The sequence below is a fragment of the Anthonomus grandis genome, chromosome 8, assembly GCF_022605725.1.
Source record: "Anthonomus grandis grandis chromosome 8, icAntGran1.3, whole genome shotgun sequence".
Taxonomy (NCBI): domain Eukaryota; kingdom Metazoa; phylum Arthropoda; class Insecta; order Coleoptera; family Curculionidae; genus Anthonomus; species Anthonomus grandis.
This window is the reverse complement of record NC_065553.1, coordinates 13,061,958-13,075,964: the sequence shown is the minus strand read 5'-3', so window position 1 is coordinate 13,075,964 and position 14,007 is coordinate 13,061,958. Positions and strand designations below refer to the sequence as shown.

The window sequence follows — 14,007 nt, the reverse complement described above, 5'->3', positions numbered from 1 at the left end:
AATCGAAGAAATATATGGAAAATTAAAAAATTAAAATTTATTCTATTATGACCGAATATGCAAAGAAAACACGCAATAGAAAACAAGAAAAATACAACATATAAAATTCATGAATTTTATATTAATGGATTATTACTCCTTTCATATTACATTTATCCTAATAAGTAACTATAAAAAAATAACCAAACTACTTTCTCCAAATTTACGTAACTAAATTTACATTAATTAAATAAATAAAATTTGCGAGTTTTAGCAAACGTGAATGTTTTGAAATGTTGTTTTGAAGTTCAGACTCAAATCATTTAATGAATATGAGAAGGAAACTATCCAGACGCTGTTGTAACTTTTAACAGTTTATAGATTTAATCATAATGTACAAGCTAAAGCATCTTTTAACAATTAATCTGACATGGTGCAGAATAAACAGCTGATTATTATGAACATATATTTAGTGAAATAATTAACGTAGATAACCACGTTGAGGACCCTCTCAAAAGATTTATTAAAGTAAGTATTTTATTAGCCAGAAGGCATCTTGATAATTATAATTTTTGAGGCTAATTCATAGTCCAAAACGCGTGTAAGCAAGAGGGAAGTATAGACCAAATATTTTCTTTAATAAATCTATTGTTGCGAGGTCTGTGTATTCATAGGAAGTTAATTCATTTAATTAAGAACCGAAAAAATCAATAATCATGGCTGTGTAGCAGTCATCATTAACAGAAATATTCGTGTTCAATCATTAATGCTGTTTAACCCTTGTATTGATGTAGAGATTCAACTGAAATCATGATCAGTTTTTTTTTTAGCACAAGTTAGATTTACTAAGGCTGCAATTCTAAGATCTTCCTCGTTTTTCCGTGAAGGATGGATTGCACATTTTTCGGCAACAGTTTCTTCAGGACACACTACCTGATAACATTTAAGGAGAGTGGGGGGTTATATTCCATGAGAACTGGCCAGAGAATGTGCACCAGAAAAAATTTGTTAAAAATCAAATTTGTTTAACTTCTTAACTCTCATTCTTTACAAATTTAATTCGCTAACATACATTTACCGGAAAAGACACACCGCGAATGAATTACTTTGAATTCACTGGGATCATCATAAAAAAAAGCTGGCAACGAAGGCATTACAAAACGAGGTCAAAAAATGCTGTTTAAAACAGGGAAGTTGCCAAAATAGAAGTGATATTCATGAAGATAAAATGGGCTGTTCACACATTTTAGCGTTGGAAATAAGCTAACGAAGATGAAATAATGCATGCGATATTTTTAGGATCAAAATCCTCCAGAAAATAAATTAGCTAAGTGCTCTAACGATCAGTAAGGGGTTTTTTATATAGTAGAACCTTAAAAAAAACATTTCTAGACTGAATACGTCCTTTTGTCTGAAAATACTTAGTTAGATACTCTGATACGAAAGGTTAGGGAAAGAGTAACAGCTGTTAATCATTTTCTCAGAAGAAACGAAAACATGCTTTGCAGGAAATCATGTTGAGCACCTTCTTGGCTTTTTGACATTATTTGAGTATGTTAAAAGAACTCGACAAAGGATGGATCATGACTTTTCATGTAATTGATTCTATGACGAAAACTGTATTTGCAATGAAAAGAGTATTTGTGAATTTTTTTCCATAGTCTGAAGTTTGGCAGGATTAGATCCTCATAGAAGAGAAGCCAAGATTTTGGAGTTTAGAAACAAGATCAACTGTGGTTTATCTCTGATGCTATGACATTTTTATCTCACTAGTTAACTTACCTGTACACCTGCTGAATCGGCTAGTGAGATCTAATAAAGAAGAACTAATAAAGAAGAACATTCTTTTGTCTGTTTTTCTTTTTTAATATTTTTCAATACTTGCAGGATTTATTAAATAAACCCATTAACAGATAACATCGTTTTATCACAAACTTGTTATTACTTTATGCATTTCCAATATCTGAAATTGAGTCGCCACAGGATATATTACGCATTAAAAAAGGATTTACAAAAAATTGAAAACGCATTGAGATAGCGCGTTGAGGGGCCTTATCCTACAGCTTACAGACGTCAGAGAAAATCCTTTTTAGATGAAGAGGGTCCATGCTAAAGGCGCAAAGTTAAACGCGACCTTTTTTTTATGAAAGCTTCGCAAATGATTTAGAGACACTTTTCGACTGATACGTTTGAGGAATAAGGTTTATAAGGTTGCGTTGAAAAATGCTATTTCGGATTTGTTATTTTATTCCTTAATTATGTTGCCAAGGAAAGCGTTATAAAATATTCTGGCTACTACTAGACAAAAATATTTAGCGTTCGATGGCCTAGCAAAAATGCCAATATATCAAAAGTGCGCACGATGCAATTACGTCCAATTACATTTTTAGATATTTAAATGTATGAAGTATGAGCTGGCAGGGGACGGCATAAAGTAGCTATCGGACAAGTGCAAGCAATTAAAATTTACTCCATGGCGATACGATTATAATAGTATAATTATAGCTTTTATAATTTTTTGAATGACTTTTTACTTTTTTTTAAACCAGATCTAGCATCTGAAGGCAGAAAAAATTGTATTGGTGTAGAATATACATTTAAAAAAAATAATTACTTACTTATGCATGCACGTAAGTCTAAGGGAACTAAAATTCTAACTTAAATAAACAAATATGGCTCTAGTAGTCAATCTGGCAGTTTTTGTTTTGCAATGCGGTTCTAACTAACTTAGCTTTCAGCAGTCAGTCCTGTATGACATTACCAACTGAATTTGAAGTCTTGCATTCTCATGGTTAATTCAAATGATGATTGACCAAAAGCCTTTTCTACGTCCAAGAATCTACAATTACTTAGCAAGAATCTAGTTTTCTCATTCTGCCAACGATTTTCACTCTCCTCTGATCTTTTTTTTTTGTTTATCTACAACCACTAATCATTAAGGTATATTATTCTTGTATTTGATTTATATTTTGCCAATCTGCTTCAGTTAGGTCTTTTCAAATTTGATTTTTTATTTTAAATGCCTTTGCCGGAGCTGGTTCAGAGATCCACCTGATCTCTTGGATCTTTTCCTAAGATCATTTGCTTGTATCATTTTAATGATACGGCTTCTGTCCAACACTTTTGTCTGCTGATTTCTTTTCAAGGTTATTGCTTATCGATCTCCAAGTCTTTCTTACATCGTCCTATCCTGTCAAAAGGGTACATCTGGGTGTAAAGTCCGTGACTTCCACTTTACTTACCATTCATTATATGGCCTTTTACATAGTATAGCACGTGGATTGCTCGGTATCTTCTTTGGGTAAGTTTCAATTATTACTTTATTTGAGTAAGTAACCTCAAATGAGGTATTATTAAGCCTCCTCAGTCTTCGTCAGTTTTCAGTCATCCTTCTTGCGTTTTGCAATTTTCTATACCATACTTACTTGGAAATCAGTTAAATTTGGTCAATTCCATTTTTTTTTAAACGGAATATACTAAGTTCTGCCAGTTCTAATGTTCGGGAAAGACGAGCTTTCGAAGTTAATTCAACAGAGTGCACTTCTCCATAAAGGAGTCCCAATATAGCGACGGTCTAGGTGGAATGATTTGGACCAGTTTGGAATAGTATTTACCGTAATGGTGTCAATAAAACAGAGTAAGGTTCGCCACCTTTCTTCTACTGTCCAAGGTTCTAGTTATCTCTGGATCTCCTATAAGACAATAGGGCCGGGCCGTACGTCTTGTGGATGGATGAAGATATGAGCAACTTTTCAGTTGTGGCCGCTTTGAAGTGGATATTCAGTATATCATCTGAGATATCTTCAGTCGTATTAGGTTTAGGCCTTTGGGAGATATTATCAACATTTTAGTGTAGGTCATGACGAATTAGACGAATTTTATTTGATCATCTTAGTGTCAATAGATCAAAAGTTATCAACTACAAAACCTGGAGCTCGACGCATTGCGAGACTGCTCACGTGAACAAAAATCACTTGTTCTTCAACTTTATTTATGATGCGAATAAGTGTAAGTTAATTACCAAAGAAGATATGAACAATTTTTTAGTCGTGACCTTTTTAAAGTGGACATTCAGTTTAACAGGTCAAATATCTCTAGTCGTATTGAGTTTAGGCCTTATTATTGATAATTATTATCAATATTTTAGTATGGACTATGACAAATCAAATGAAGTTTATTTAAACTAACAAGTGAACTAACGAAGACAGCGACAAAGTAAGCGCGGACATAATAAGTATTCTTCTTTGTAAATACAGCAGCCTGAATCTTGGCTGCCTTAGACTCAGTCAGATTGCACTCAACCCACTCCAAAATTATGTTAAGGTCGCGTTGATAGTTGTTACTTGACTACGCGTATGGCACTGGGTGTCATCTGGTTGGGCGACTTAAAGAAAGACATTGTAAATTGGATTACAAGTCAGACATTAGCCTGCTGACAGACATCAACGAAAACCTGGATGGATCGCTTCTCGGGAAAGCTTTCAAGCCAACCAATCAGAATTGGTAGCAAACTATAAGAATACAGTTAGTGTTTAAGAGGTTTTTATCCCAGACCCTATCGAATGCCTTTGAAATATCCAGAGCTATTTCAAGGGCTACTAGCAGATCGCCAGTAGACCTACATAGGTGAAAATCATAACATTTTGGAAATCATACTGACGATCGCAAATGATGTTAATGGACCCCAGAATAAGTTTTCCTATTACCTTGACGATTGCCGGAACTAAAGCAGTCGGAAGGTAATTGATGGGCACCATCTTTTTTCCTTTTATTGGGCATTGAATCCGCGCAAGTATACAATTGTCATAAGAGTCGAGACTAATAACTCTTTCTTCTTCATGCCAACTGATACAACCAAAGTAAGAGAAACCCTATGCTCAATTAGAAACAAAAATTCTTCTGGGGTAAAATTTTTTCTCATTTTACCTGATGCAGCATTGTCAACACTAGTCAACTCAATAGATGTATCTTGGACATCAGGAGTATTTCCAGTCTGTCTGAAACTTGCAAAGGTAATCCCGATCTGCAAAAACGGAAATCCTGAGGAGTCTGCAAATTTTACACCCATTTCTTTATTGTCTACTATGTCCAAATTGGTAGAAAAGCTGATCAAAAGTCTGATGATAAACTTTCTAAAGCTAAATAACATTTTTAGCAAGAAAAGGTATGCATCGGTGATGCTATCTTTAACTTTATTTTCGCGAAAAGTGGTAGAGTTTTCGCAGCAGTCTTTTGCGATTCATCAAAGGCCTTTGATTTTGTTAGTCATGAGGTTCTGTTGCGGAAGCTTCAACTCTATGACTTAGAGGGTATTGTGAATCTGTCCTAGGTCCAATGCTTTTTCTTCTATATGTTAATGATCTAGCAAACCTTGACATTCAGGGGCAATTTAGAGTATTTATTACTGTTGACGACACCACTATTTTATGGCACAGCTTAGACAGCAAATCTCTACACTTTTCTTTGCAAACAGATTTACAGTAATTAAAGATTTGGTTTTATTCGAATTTCCTGTCGTTAAATGCAGACAAAACTAAGAATATGAGTTTTAAAGGCTCCCAGGAGAGAGTGTCTCTGCAATCAGCACCAGCATGTTCCTTGGATTGACCATAGATGAAAATCTTGCTTTTGGAAAGCATATTGTTGTTCTTGCTAAAGCGATATCTTCAGGCTCTTTTGCGGTAAGGTAACTTGGTGCATTGGTTGGTAGATAGATCTGTTTATTTTGTTTTGATTGAGTCGCATATTAGGTATGATATTTGTTTCTGGAGAAATGCTAGCCAATATCTTATACAGTCAATTGTAATTCTGCAAAAACGGGCTCTCCGGTACAATTCCAGGGCAAAACCCAGAGAGTCTTGTAGACCTCTGTTTGTCAAAGAAAGTGTTCTTACCGTCGCGAGTATCTGTATACTGGAAGTGGCTAGCAGCTCATACAAACATTTCATAAATTCATGTCAGAAAATCTCAGGTACGTTACACGCCAAGTAAACAACTTGCGTCTGCCTATTCCTACATCTACTCTGAAGCAGAAATCTATTATCTATGAAGGCATAAAGGTATTTAATCACCTATCACGCAACATTAAAGAGGCAACGTTAATGAATATATTTAGACCGAGACTGCGTGGACTCTTAGTGGGGAAGGCATATTATTCTTTATTGGAATTTTATGAAGATTTATTTTAAATGTTTGTATATTCGCTTATTTTGTACACTTATTTGTAGAGTGCTTTCTGTTTTATTATTTATAGTAAAGTATATATTTCTACTAGCTTTATAAACAACAATTCATTATTTTGAACAAATAAAGCATATTTTGACTTTGACTTTGTATGAAAAAAAAAACAGTTGGCACAAACGGTGGTGTCAGCACGACCGCACACTTTTTTAATACTATTGGCGGTATTCCATTAGGGCCGGGGGCTTTGTAAGTGTATAAACCTTTGAGATTTTTTTCAAGATCTCTGTGATGGAAGACTATCGAAGAACCCTTTCGTGGCAAAGTTTTGCTTTATAGGTCTACGGTAGGACTTGAGAATGGAACCATCTTCCCTAGTCATTGGTGCAATTCTTGATCTACAGAAACCTGCTTTTGCTATAGATTAAAACATTCTTGATCCATTTGGGCAATTGAGAAGTCTCTCATTATATATTTCTTTGCAGGTATCGATCGCCTGCATTTCTCAAGGCAACAAAATTGAACAAAGTCGTCGATTTTAATAGCAAGGTCGGTGAAAAGTCTTCTGTGTATCGTTGAGTTGTCTGTAGAGGAGGCAGCAATACTTTGTGGATCTTTCGGTTGTTATTTTAAACCACATAACGTCGAAACATGGGGGTAGCAGAGCTTCTAATGAAGACGGCAATTCCGAAGTTATACCTAAATCGGGTGTGGAGATCGTATCCAGGATACAACATATAATAACAATAAAGGTCTTTTTATTTAGGAAAAAAAAATACAATTACAAAATTATTAGTTTAAAGGCGAGATTCAGTGCACACAGAACCTTGGTTGGTTCCCAGTTCTCTTTCATCTCTACTAGAGCTAAAATGTGAGGTCTGTTTGTTTGTAGATGTTGGTGCACGGCGTTTATTTTCCTTCCATAATCAGATCACTTAGCAACATCAATTTGCTTATTATTTTTGACATCTCTTGAGTCTATTATGTTGTCTATTCTCACACAGTGGCCAGGCAGATACCCCTTGACCGCCAGGGCTATAAAGAACTAGTTTAAGAACGATTGTTGAGCTTCGAAACTCATAATAAAAGATACCTTACCTCATCTCTCTTATCACCTTTCTTGATTTCATAATTGATGCTACCGATGAATAAAGTATTTTTATAGTTAATTCATTAAATCTTGTTTTAAACATTATTCTATTACTAAGAATCTTTTCTAATAAGCTCTCCCAGATCAACTAAATTGTTACCTTGTCAAGAACTAAAAAATTTACCAATTGACTTCTGATAAAACATCGGAACTCGAATTACAGATAAATCTAGTTCGTTAATTTGAATGGCAAACACTGTATTATTCCACTTACTATAAACATCATACACCTTTTCCAAAATTCAAATGTAATTCGGCACAAATGTAGCACGGCAAACTTTTAATGCAGAAACTCGAATATGCATTCGTCGCATCCAATTTATTTTCTAATTTACTTTCACGATACACAAGTCACTTTCGACTAGATGCGGGAAGCGCTCTCTAAATCTAGCCTGAAAGTTTAAAAATATGTACCAAAAATAGGCGAATAAAAAATGAAAACACAGGAAATTGGGACGCGATTTGATCTCAGTTCATGTTTTAATGCTGGTAAATTACTTGGAAAATTTCAAAGCTTTGGAGTGTTTATCAAAAACACTCTAAAAAGCAATTGCGATTTGGATGTGTTGCTGTTTGAGATGTGAAGTATTGATTGATTTACTGGTTAAGAACCCAGGTTACACTAAAAATTTTAAATTATTCCAAACTTGGGAAGAAAACGTGAATATTTAGTTCCATATTTCCAGACAGAACCTATTTCAAATAACTCATTTCTACCTAGTAAAACTGAAAACAACCGATCCGTGACCATCCCAAAAAATTAAAAATACACACCACATACGTTTTGTATTAGCAGCACACATGTATCCAGGGTTCACTGAATCTTAGTGACACAGTTTCTGCTCGAGGATCTTCAGGCAGTCAACAAGAACTAAGCGCACGTTTTTCGAAAACACTAAAATTAATTGGGTGCGTGGAACATCGTAGTTCTAATAAATCGGTGGGTGTGTCGCAACTTGTTTTCCACAAAAATTCCAAAGTTTCAGGTTGTTAATTTGAAGCAATCAAAACATCAAATGAAATTTATTGGATTTCGGCAATGTTTATTAAAAGGTTTATTCGTTTTAAATGGGCTCGTGTGGTTTAACTGAATAATTATATATACGCCTTCTGGGTCTTGAAAAAAGTATGTATTTCCGTAGCTAACAAATTCTTAGGCTTGCAAAATTGCAAGATTAGTCTCGCCCAAGATTCACAAGTCTCTCACTAAACCCGTAATTTTCATCATAAAGACGTGGTTGTCCTACTTAGAGTGTACAAACGCAGAATTAAAATTTATTGAAAACATAAATCCGGACCTAATTTGACATTCGGCAAACATTCGTGTAATCACGTTATTAAGTGGGATATTTTCTTTAATATTTTGTAGCAGAATTAACCACTAACATAATATTTGATGTTGGGGCTTAACTGATTAACATTATCATTGTTTTTGCAAAATAAAGCAATAAAAAGTTCTTTTTTCCCATTTAGTTTAACGGTTGTAAAATCGACCATTACCTAATTTATTTCGTTTTGTTCATCAGAGTAACATTTGCTTTTTCAAGGTAGTTAATCGAAAAATCGGACAGAAATAGACCGCCATGTTTAATGATCGTCGGAAATGCGATAATAAAACAATTATTTAGTTCGGATTGTTTGGAGATTGAGCAATAGATTTTGCAATGCCGTTTGGTGTTTATGATACTTTAGTTCTTTGAAAGACTATATCAAAATAATGGTTTAGATGGAAAGCCGTTAAAAACATTCGGTCACAACAAATTAAAATTTCACTTTTGATTATATCTATATAGGATAAAACACCCTATCTATTTTATCCTATATATATAGATATGTGGTAAGTAGGATAACTAAAATTATGTTGTTATCCATTGATCGTTCCTGTTTGTCACCAAATCATATATAACAAATGATTTATGTTTGCTGTAATGACTCAGTTTCAGTAATAATGTTACCATTGTCAACTGTATATAACTTAAGCATTTAATCACCATGAACTTATTTCAGTAGCTATTGTAACCTTTTTAATCAGCCACGAGAACAGTATCATCAGCATATCTACTCTACTTCAACTTTTCCTTATTAAACAGCTTCTTGGTCTTTCGAATATAATTTGGATTAGGTGGTAGTAAGAACAAACTCCTTTGAACCTTTAATATTAATAAATACCTTAGTCCTTATATTACAGTTTGCTTTTTTATTCTAATTAAGAATTGTCATAAATGTACCGTTTTTTTTTTAATTGGTCTTGTTTGTTTCACAATAAACCTTTGAAGTGCTTTCTTAAATCATCTAATATACCTAAAGTCAATACTTTTACTTCCTAATTTTGGTCCTGCAGTAATAAGAATTTGAACATTCTCTGGAAGTCGATTCTTGTGACATGATTGCATTAAATAGCTTAATTAATAGTTTGAAGGAGTTGTTTTTAATAATTTTGTGCACTATTGCTCGGAAATCAGGTAAAAATATTTAGCATATTTAGGTGCCAAGTGAAAGAATATGAAAGTTTAGCCTTACCTGATTGCTCTGAGTACTTCTGGTGGGTATACATTTGACATATTTGAAAACCTATCTTGGGGGTTTGTTTAAGGTGTCTGTGGTGCTAAAAATTAGACTTTTATATGAAATTTGTTATTAAAGAAACTTGATGCTCAAACTTCTGAAAAGTGCTTTGTATTTAATTGATACCTCAGATATTCTATGAAAAAAAGGGGTTCAGAGTTCTATGCGTTCCTACCAACTCATGGAAAGGTATAATAACGATTTAAGGAAATATCTGTTTTTTTCGGCAGTAATTCAATAAAAATAGAGCTGGTGCTCAAAAAAGTCTATTCTTCAAATATTTTTACGGAAAAATTACTAACTTCGAAAGGGAACCAATAAATAACAATTTTTTTTTGTTATATCTACGAACAGCTGTTAAATCAAAAACTGAGTAAAGCTTACAGAAAAGTATATTTTTATTTAACAAACTTTTTTTCTGAAATATACAAAGAAATATAAAAGCCTGCTAGATATGTTTTAAAACGGTGCCAATAAAATAAACATAAAATTAATTAAATAAATATTATAAACAGTTTTATTGTTTGCAAGTAAAACCTTATACCGACTTATATTAACGTTGCTGGAGCATGAATTACCATTGTTCAAATTTCTCCTAAAGAAACTGAGGGTCTCAAGTCTCTTTACTACACTCTCTAGTACAAAGTGAAGATAAAATACAATTGAAAGCCACAGTTATCTCCTCTTTCATTTTGAATTTAAGTACCAACCAATTCGAATATTTGCCCGTGTAACATTAAATAAATATTCTAAAGAGATTTCTCGTTAATTGAAAATGGCGAGATTATTAAAAAATACAGGTGAATGCGCCGGAACAGAAGTAAATTATGTAGAAATGTATTATTTATTTGTTTATACGCAACTGTATATTAAGCAAAACTCAGTTTGTATAGAAGTAATTTTGTTATTACTATTTATTGAAAAATTTTAACCAATCTGTAGTTTGCAAGGATTTTTGAAATTAAATAATATAGGCACGCTTCTATGCAAACACCTTGCTATATATATATCCCTTAAAGTATGTGGATGCTTTGAACTAGTGAGTGCATAACCGTTTAAACATTTTTTAGGCACGTCATATGTCTTTGTTTTTCAGAAATTAGACTGAAATATTAAAAATAATACTAAAAAACTAATACACTACTTTTTTAAAAGTAATTCAATTCTTTGCTGTCTTTATAGCTAGCTCTATCTATATTACTTTATTCAGTACTACATCGAATTTTGTTTTAATATTTATATTTTTTCAAGTCCATTTTTCTTGAGGTCAATTTAATATAACATACAGAATTCTTTTATTATAGGAGTGTCAAATTTCACCAAATCATGAGTACTAAAAGTTTGATCCCAACAAAATGCAAACATGTTTTTTTAAATATTATTATTTTTCATGCAATAATCGAACGTTTTCTTCAGATGTTTTCGTGTAATTTATCGAAAATGGATTTTTAATATTTGGTCAATAGCCGTTGGATGTTTTTTACCAGAATTTACAATTTCCGTTTTTATTTTTTCTGAAATCATATCTGTTAGCTGATTATATCAACGATTTAATTTAATACCAATTTTTATTTCTGCACATGAAATAAGAATTGTTTTATATGACGACAATCTTGAATAATTTGAAAAAATTGTTAACGATTTTTTAAGACCAATTAATAATAATAGAATATAATAAGTTTTTGTTTAGGATCAGTGCTAGATATGCGTTTTATACTAGGCCTATATATTAATTATATATACTAGATATAAAAGTCTAAAAAGTAACTTAAATATAAGAATAAATACAATTAAAATTATGGAACGTTCGTAGGGAAGTGTAATCTAAAATTAAAACTATACGAATAAAATAAAATATTGAATATTAAATAAAATTAAAATAAAACAGTTCTAAAATTAATTTTCTCAAAAGCCTCTTGAACTGTCTTAAATTATCATATATTTTAATAATCACAGGCAATTTGTTAAATCCAATTACCCTTCCCTTGTACAGCAGAGAGTTGGGTAAATGAATTGTATTAGATCTGTCTGCCAGTATAAAATCAAAATATTCAAATCCTATCAAATTAAGGCGATGCTTGAGCAATTTAAGACTTAATGAATTTCGGAAAAAAGGAAGATGTCTATAGAAGATTTTAAAACCAAAAAAATTTTTGAATGAAATATATTTTTATTTAAAAACATATTTTGTTTTAATTAAATGACGACATTTTTAAAATATTGCAATGCGAACAAAAATTAAAATATAAAAAAAATCCCCATGTACCCTCTTCATGAAACCTTCATGTACTTAAATAATATCTATGGAATGAAACTTAAGAAAATAGCTTTAAAATCTGGCAACGTTGTGGTTATCAATTTGATCCTCTTGAATAGATTATGTCGATAATTTGACAGTTAATTATTAACGTCAACTTATTTAACATGGGCATATTAAATAAAAATATTTTAAATTAATATTAAAGTGATTAGCCCGTGGCAATACTAGTATATTTTTAACATTTGTGTTCATATGGTCAACATAATTTTTTTTTTGTTAAAAAGTGATTTATCATAGGATTCTTTTGTTTAACATACAAAAAAAATCTAAAAATCGTTGTGTTCTAAATTGCTAAATCACCATAAAGAGATTTCAAAATGTGTATTTATGTGATTGAACAATTTTTGACCCAGTGATTTTTGGTATGTTTAGGAAGCTTCCCTTAGATCTATTTTATTAAGACAACAAAAATTCCTTGGACTAATTATTTTTTTATTTTTTAACAAAAAGAACGAACATTTACTAAAAATACTAATACTAGTATATGGGCGATGATAGGGTAGGGGTTCCTTGGGTGTGGGGTGGCGTTGGGATTGGATGGGATTGAACTGAACCGAACCGAACTAAACTGAACTGGATGGGATTGAGTTGGGATGGGCTGAAAACATACCAGCCCTTTCACTCTTAAAATATAATACATTTCAAACGAAGGATCCTTAGTAGTTTAAATTCAAAAAATGGTAAGAATGGAGTAATTATCGAATATTTTTATATTATTAATACGAACATTGAACAATAGGAAATTCACTTACAAGAAATTCTAAATGAAATCCAGAATTTATGATTTTGACTTGTTAATAACTGCCGACTTTTATCCTAGTAAAAATCGATATATTGAAGAGTTTGCGCATTGCAATGTTTTGCAAATGACGTCATTTAGTAAAAACTTTTTTTGATTTTTTGAATACAAATTATGATTCATCCAAAAATCTTTCTGACTTAAAATATTTTATAGATATTATTTACCCCTTCTACTAAACAACAAATTTTGCAGAAAATTGTTGGGTCTTAAATTGCTCAAGCACCCTACATTTATTTCAACAATTATCGTAATTTTATTAAAAATACATAACCGGTAAATTAAATACTAATAAATACTGTTTTTTTTCAGGTATGTATTATGAATCCTGACCATTTGCAATCTATCTATAGTTTAGTTTTCCTTCTGAAAATGTAAGTATGTTTAATTTACTCTTTGATCAAAAAATATTTAAAGTGACAAATACAAAAGGCTCATAAATCAACCTTAAAAATACTCTTACCTGATATCTATTATAGGTATTCTAATGAGAAGCTCATCAGAGCAATGGTAACTTAAAAACAAATCAAGCATGTGAGACCATGAGGAGACCCGATTTTATAAAAGTGCCAGTCAAGCTTAAAATTAAAAACACGATAATAAAAATAAAATAAACAATTGCTGAGCCCGGGGGCTACCAGATGTTTAGCACGCGAACGAATATGTAAACACGCATTAAAAAATATTATCGCGATTTAATGCGACCATACATAATTTTACAGGGCCGTACCGCATCACTTTTGTGAAATTTTAAAAAACATAAGAGATACATTTTAAAACATTTAACATGTAAAAAATGGATCTAGAATATCCAGAAGCTGTGAGAGCATTTTTAAATACGGATATAAAATGGCTAGTAGCGAAATCAATAAATATTGAAGAAAAACAACTTAATGTAATATAATTGGAACTGAAAACTTAAAACGCCTGTATAACTAAAAAACTATTAAAATTTTCTATCAAAAACATTTCTATAAGTTTTCTCATAAATATAATACGTTCCGAGAAAAACAG

The 14,007-nt window shown here is 31.9% G+C and overlaps 1 protein-coding gene and 1 long non-coding RNA gene across 4 annotated transcripts in view; one reads left to right on the top strand and one right to left on the bottom strand.

Moving 5' to 3' along the window:
• LOC126740021 (uncharacterized) overlaps nucleotides 1-13,649 on the bottom strand; it is a 55,198-nt gene extending 41,549 nt beyond the window's left edge. Inside the window, exon 1 of the long non-coding RNA XR_007661769.1 lies at nucleotides 13,457-13,649. This is a non-coding gene — a long non-coding RNA (uncharacterized LOC126740021). The remainder of the gene's footprint in view (nucleotides 1-13,456) is intronic.
• The window catches only part of LOC126740019 (myocardin-related transcription factor A-like), a 138,342-nt gene that overhangs the window by 72,731 nt on the left and 51,604 nt on the right, over nucleotides 1-14,007 (top strand). Inside the window, exon 1 of one of the 3 annotated variants that reach the window (XM_050445896.1) lies at nucleotides 13,352-13,367. The exons of the other annotated variants lie outside the window; for them this stretch is intronic. The gene's annotated coding sequence lies outside the window, so the exon portion shown is untranslated. Of the gene's footprint in view, nucleotides 1-13,351; nucleotides 13,368-14,007 lie in introns of those variants that run through there. 3 annotated transcript variants of the gene reach the window in all.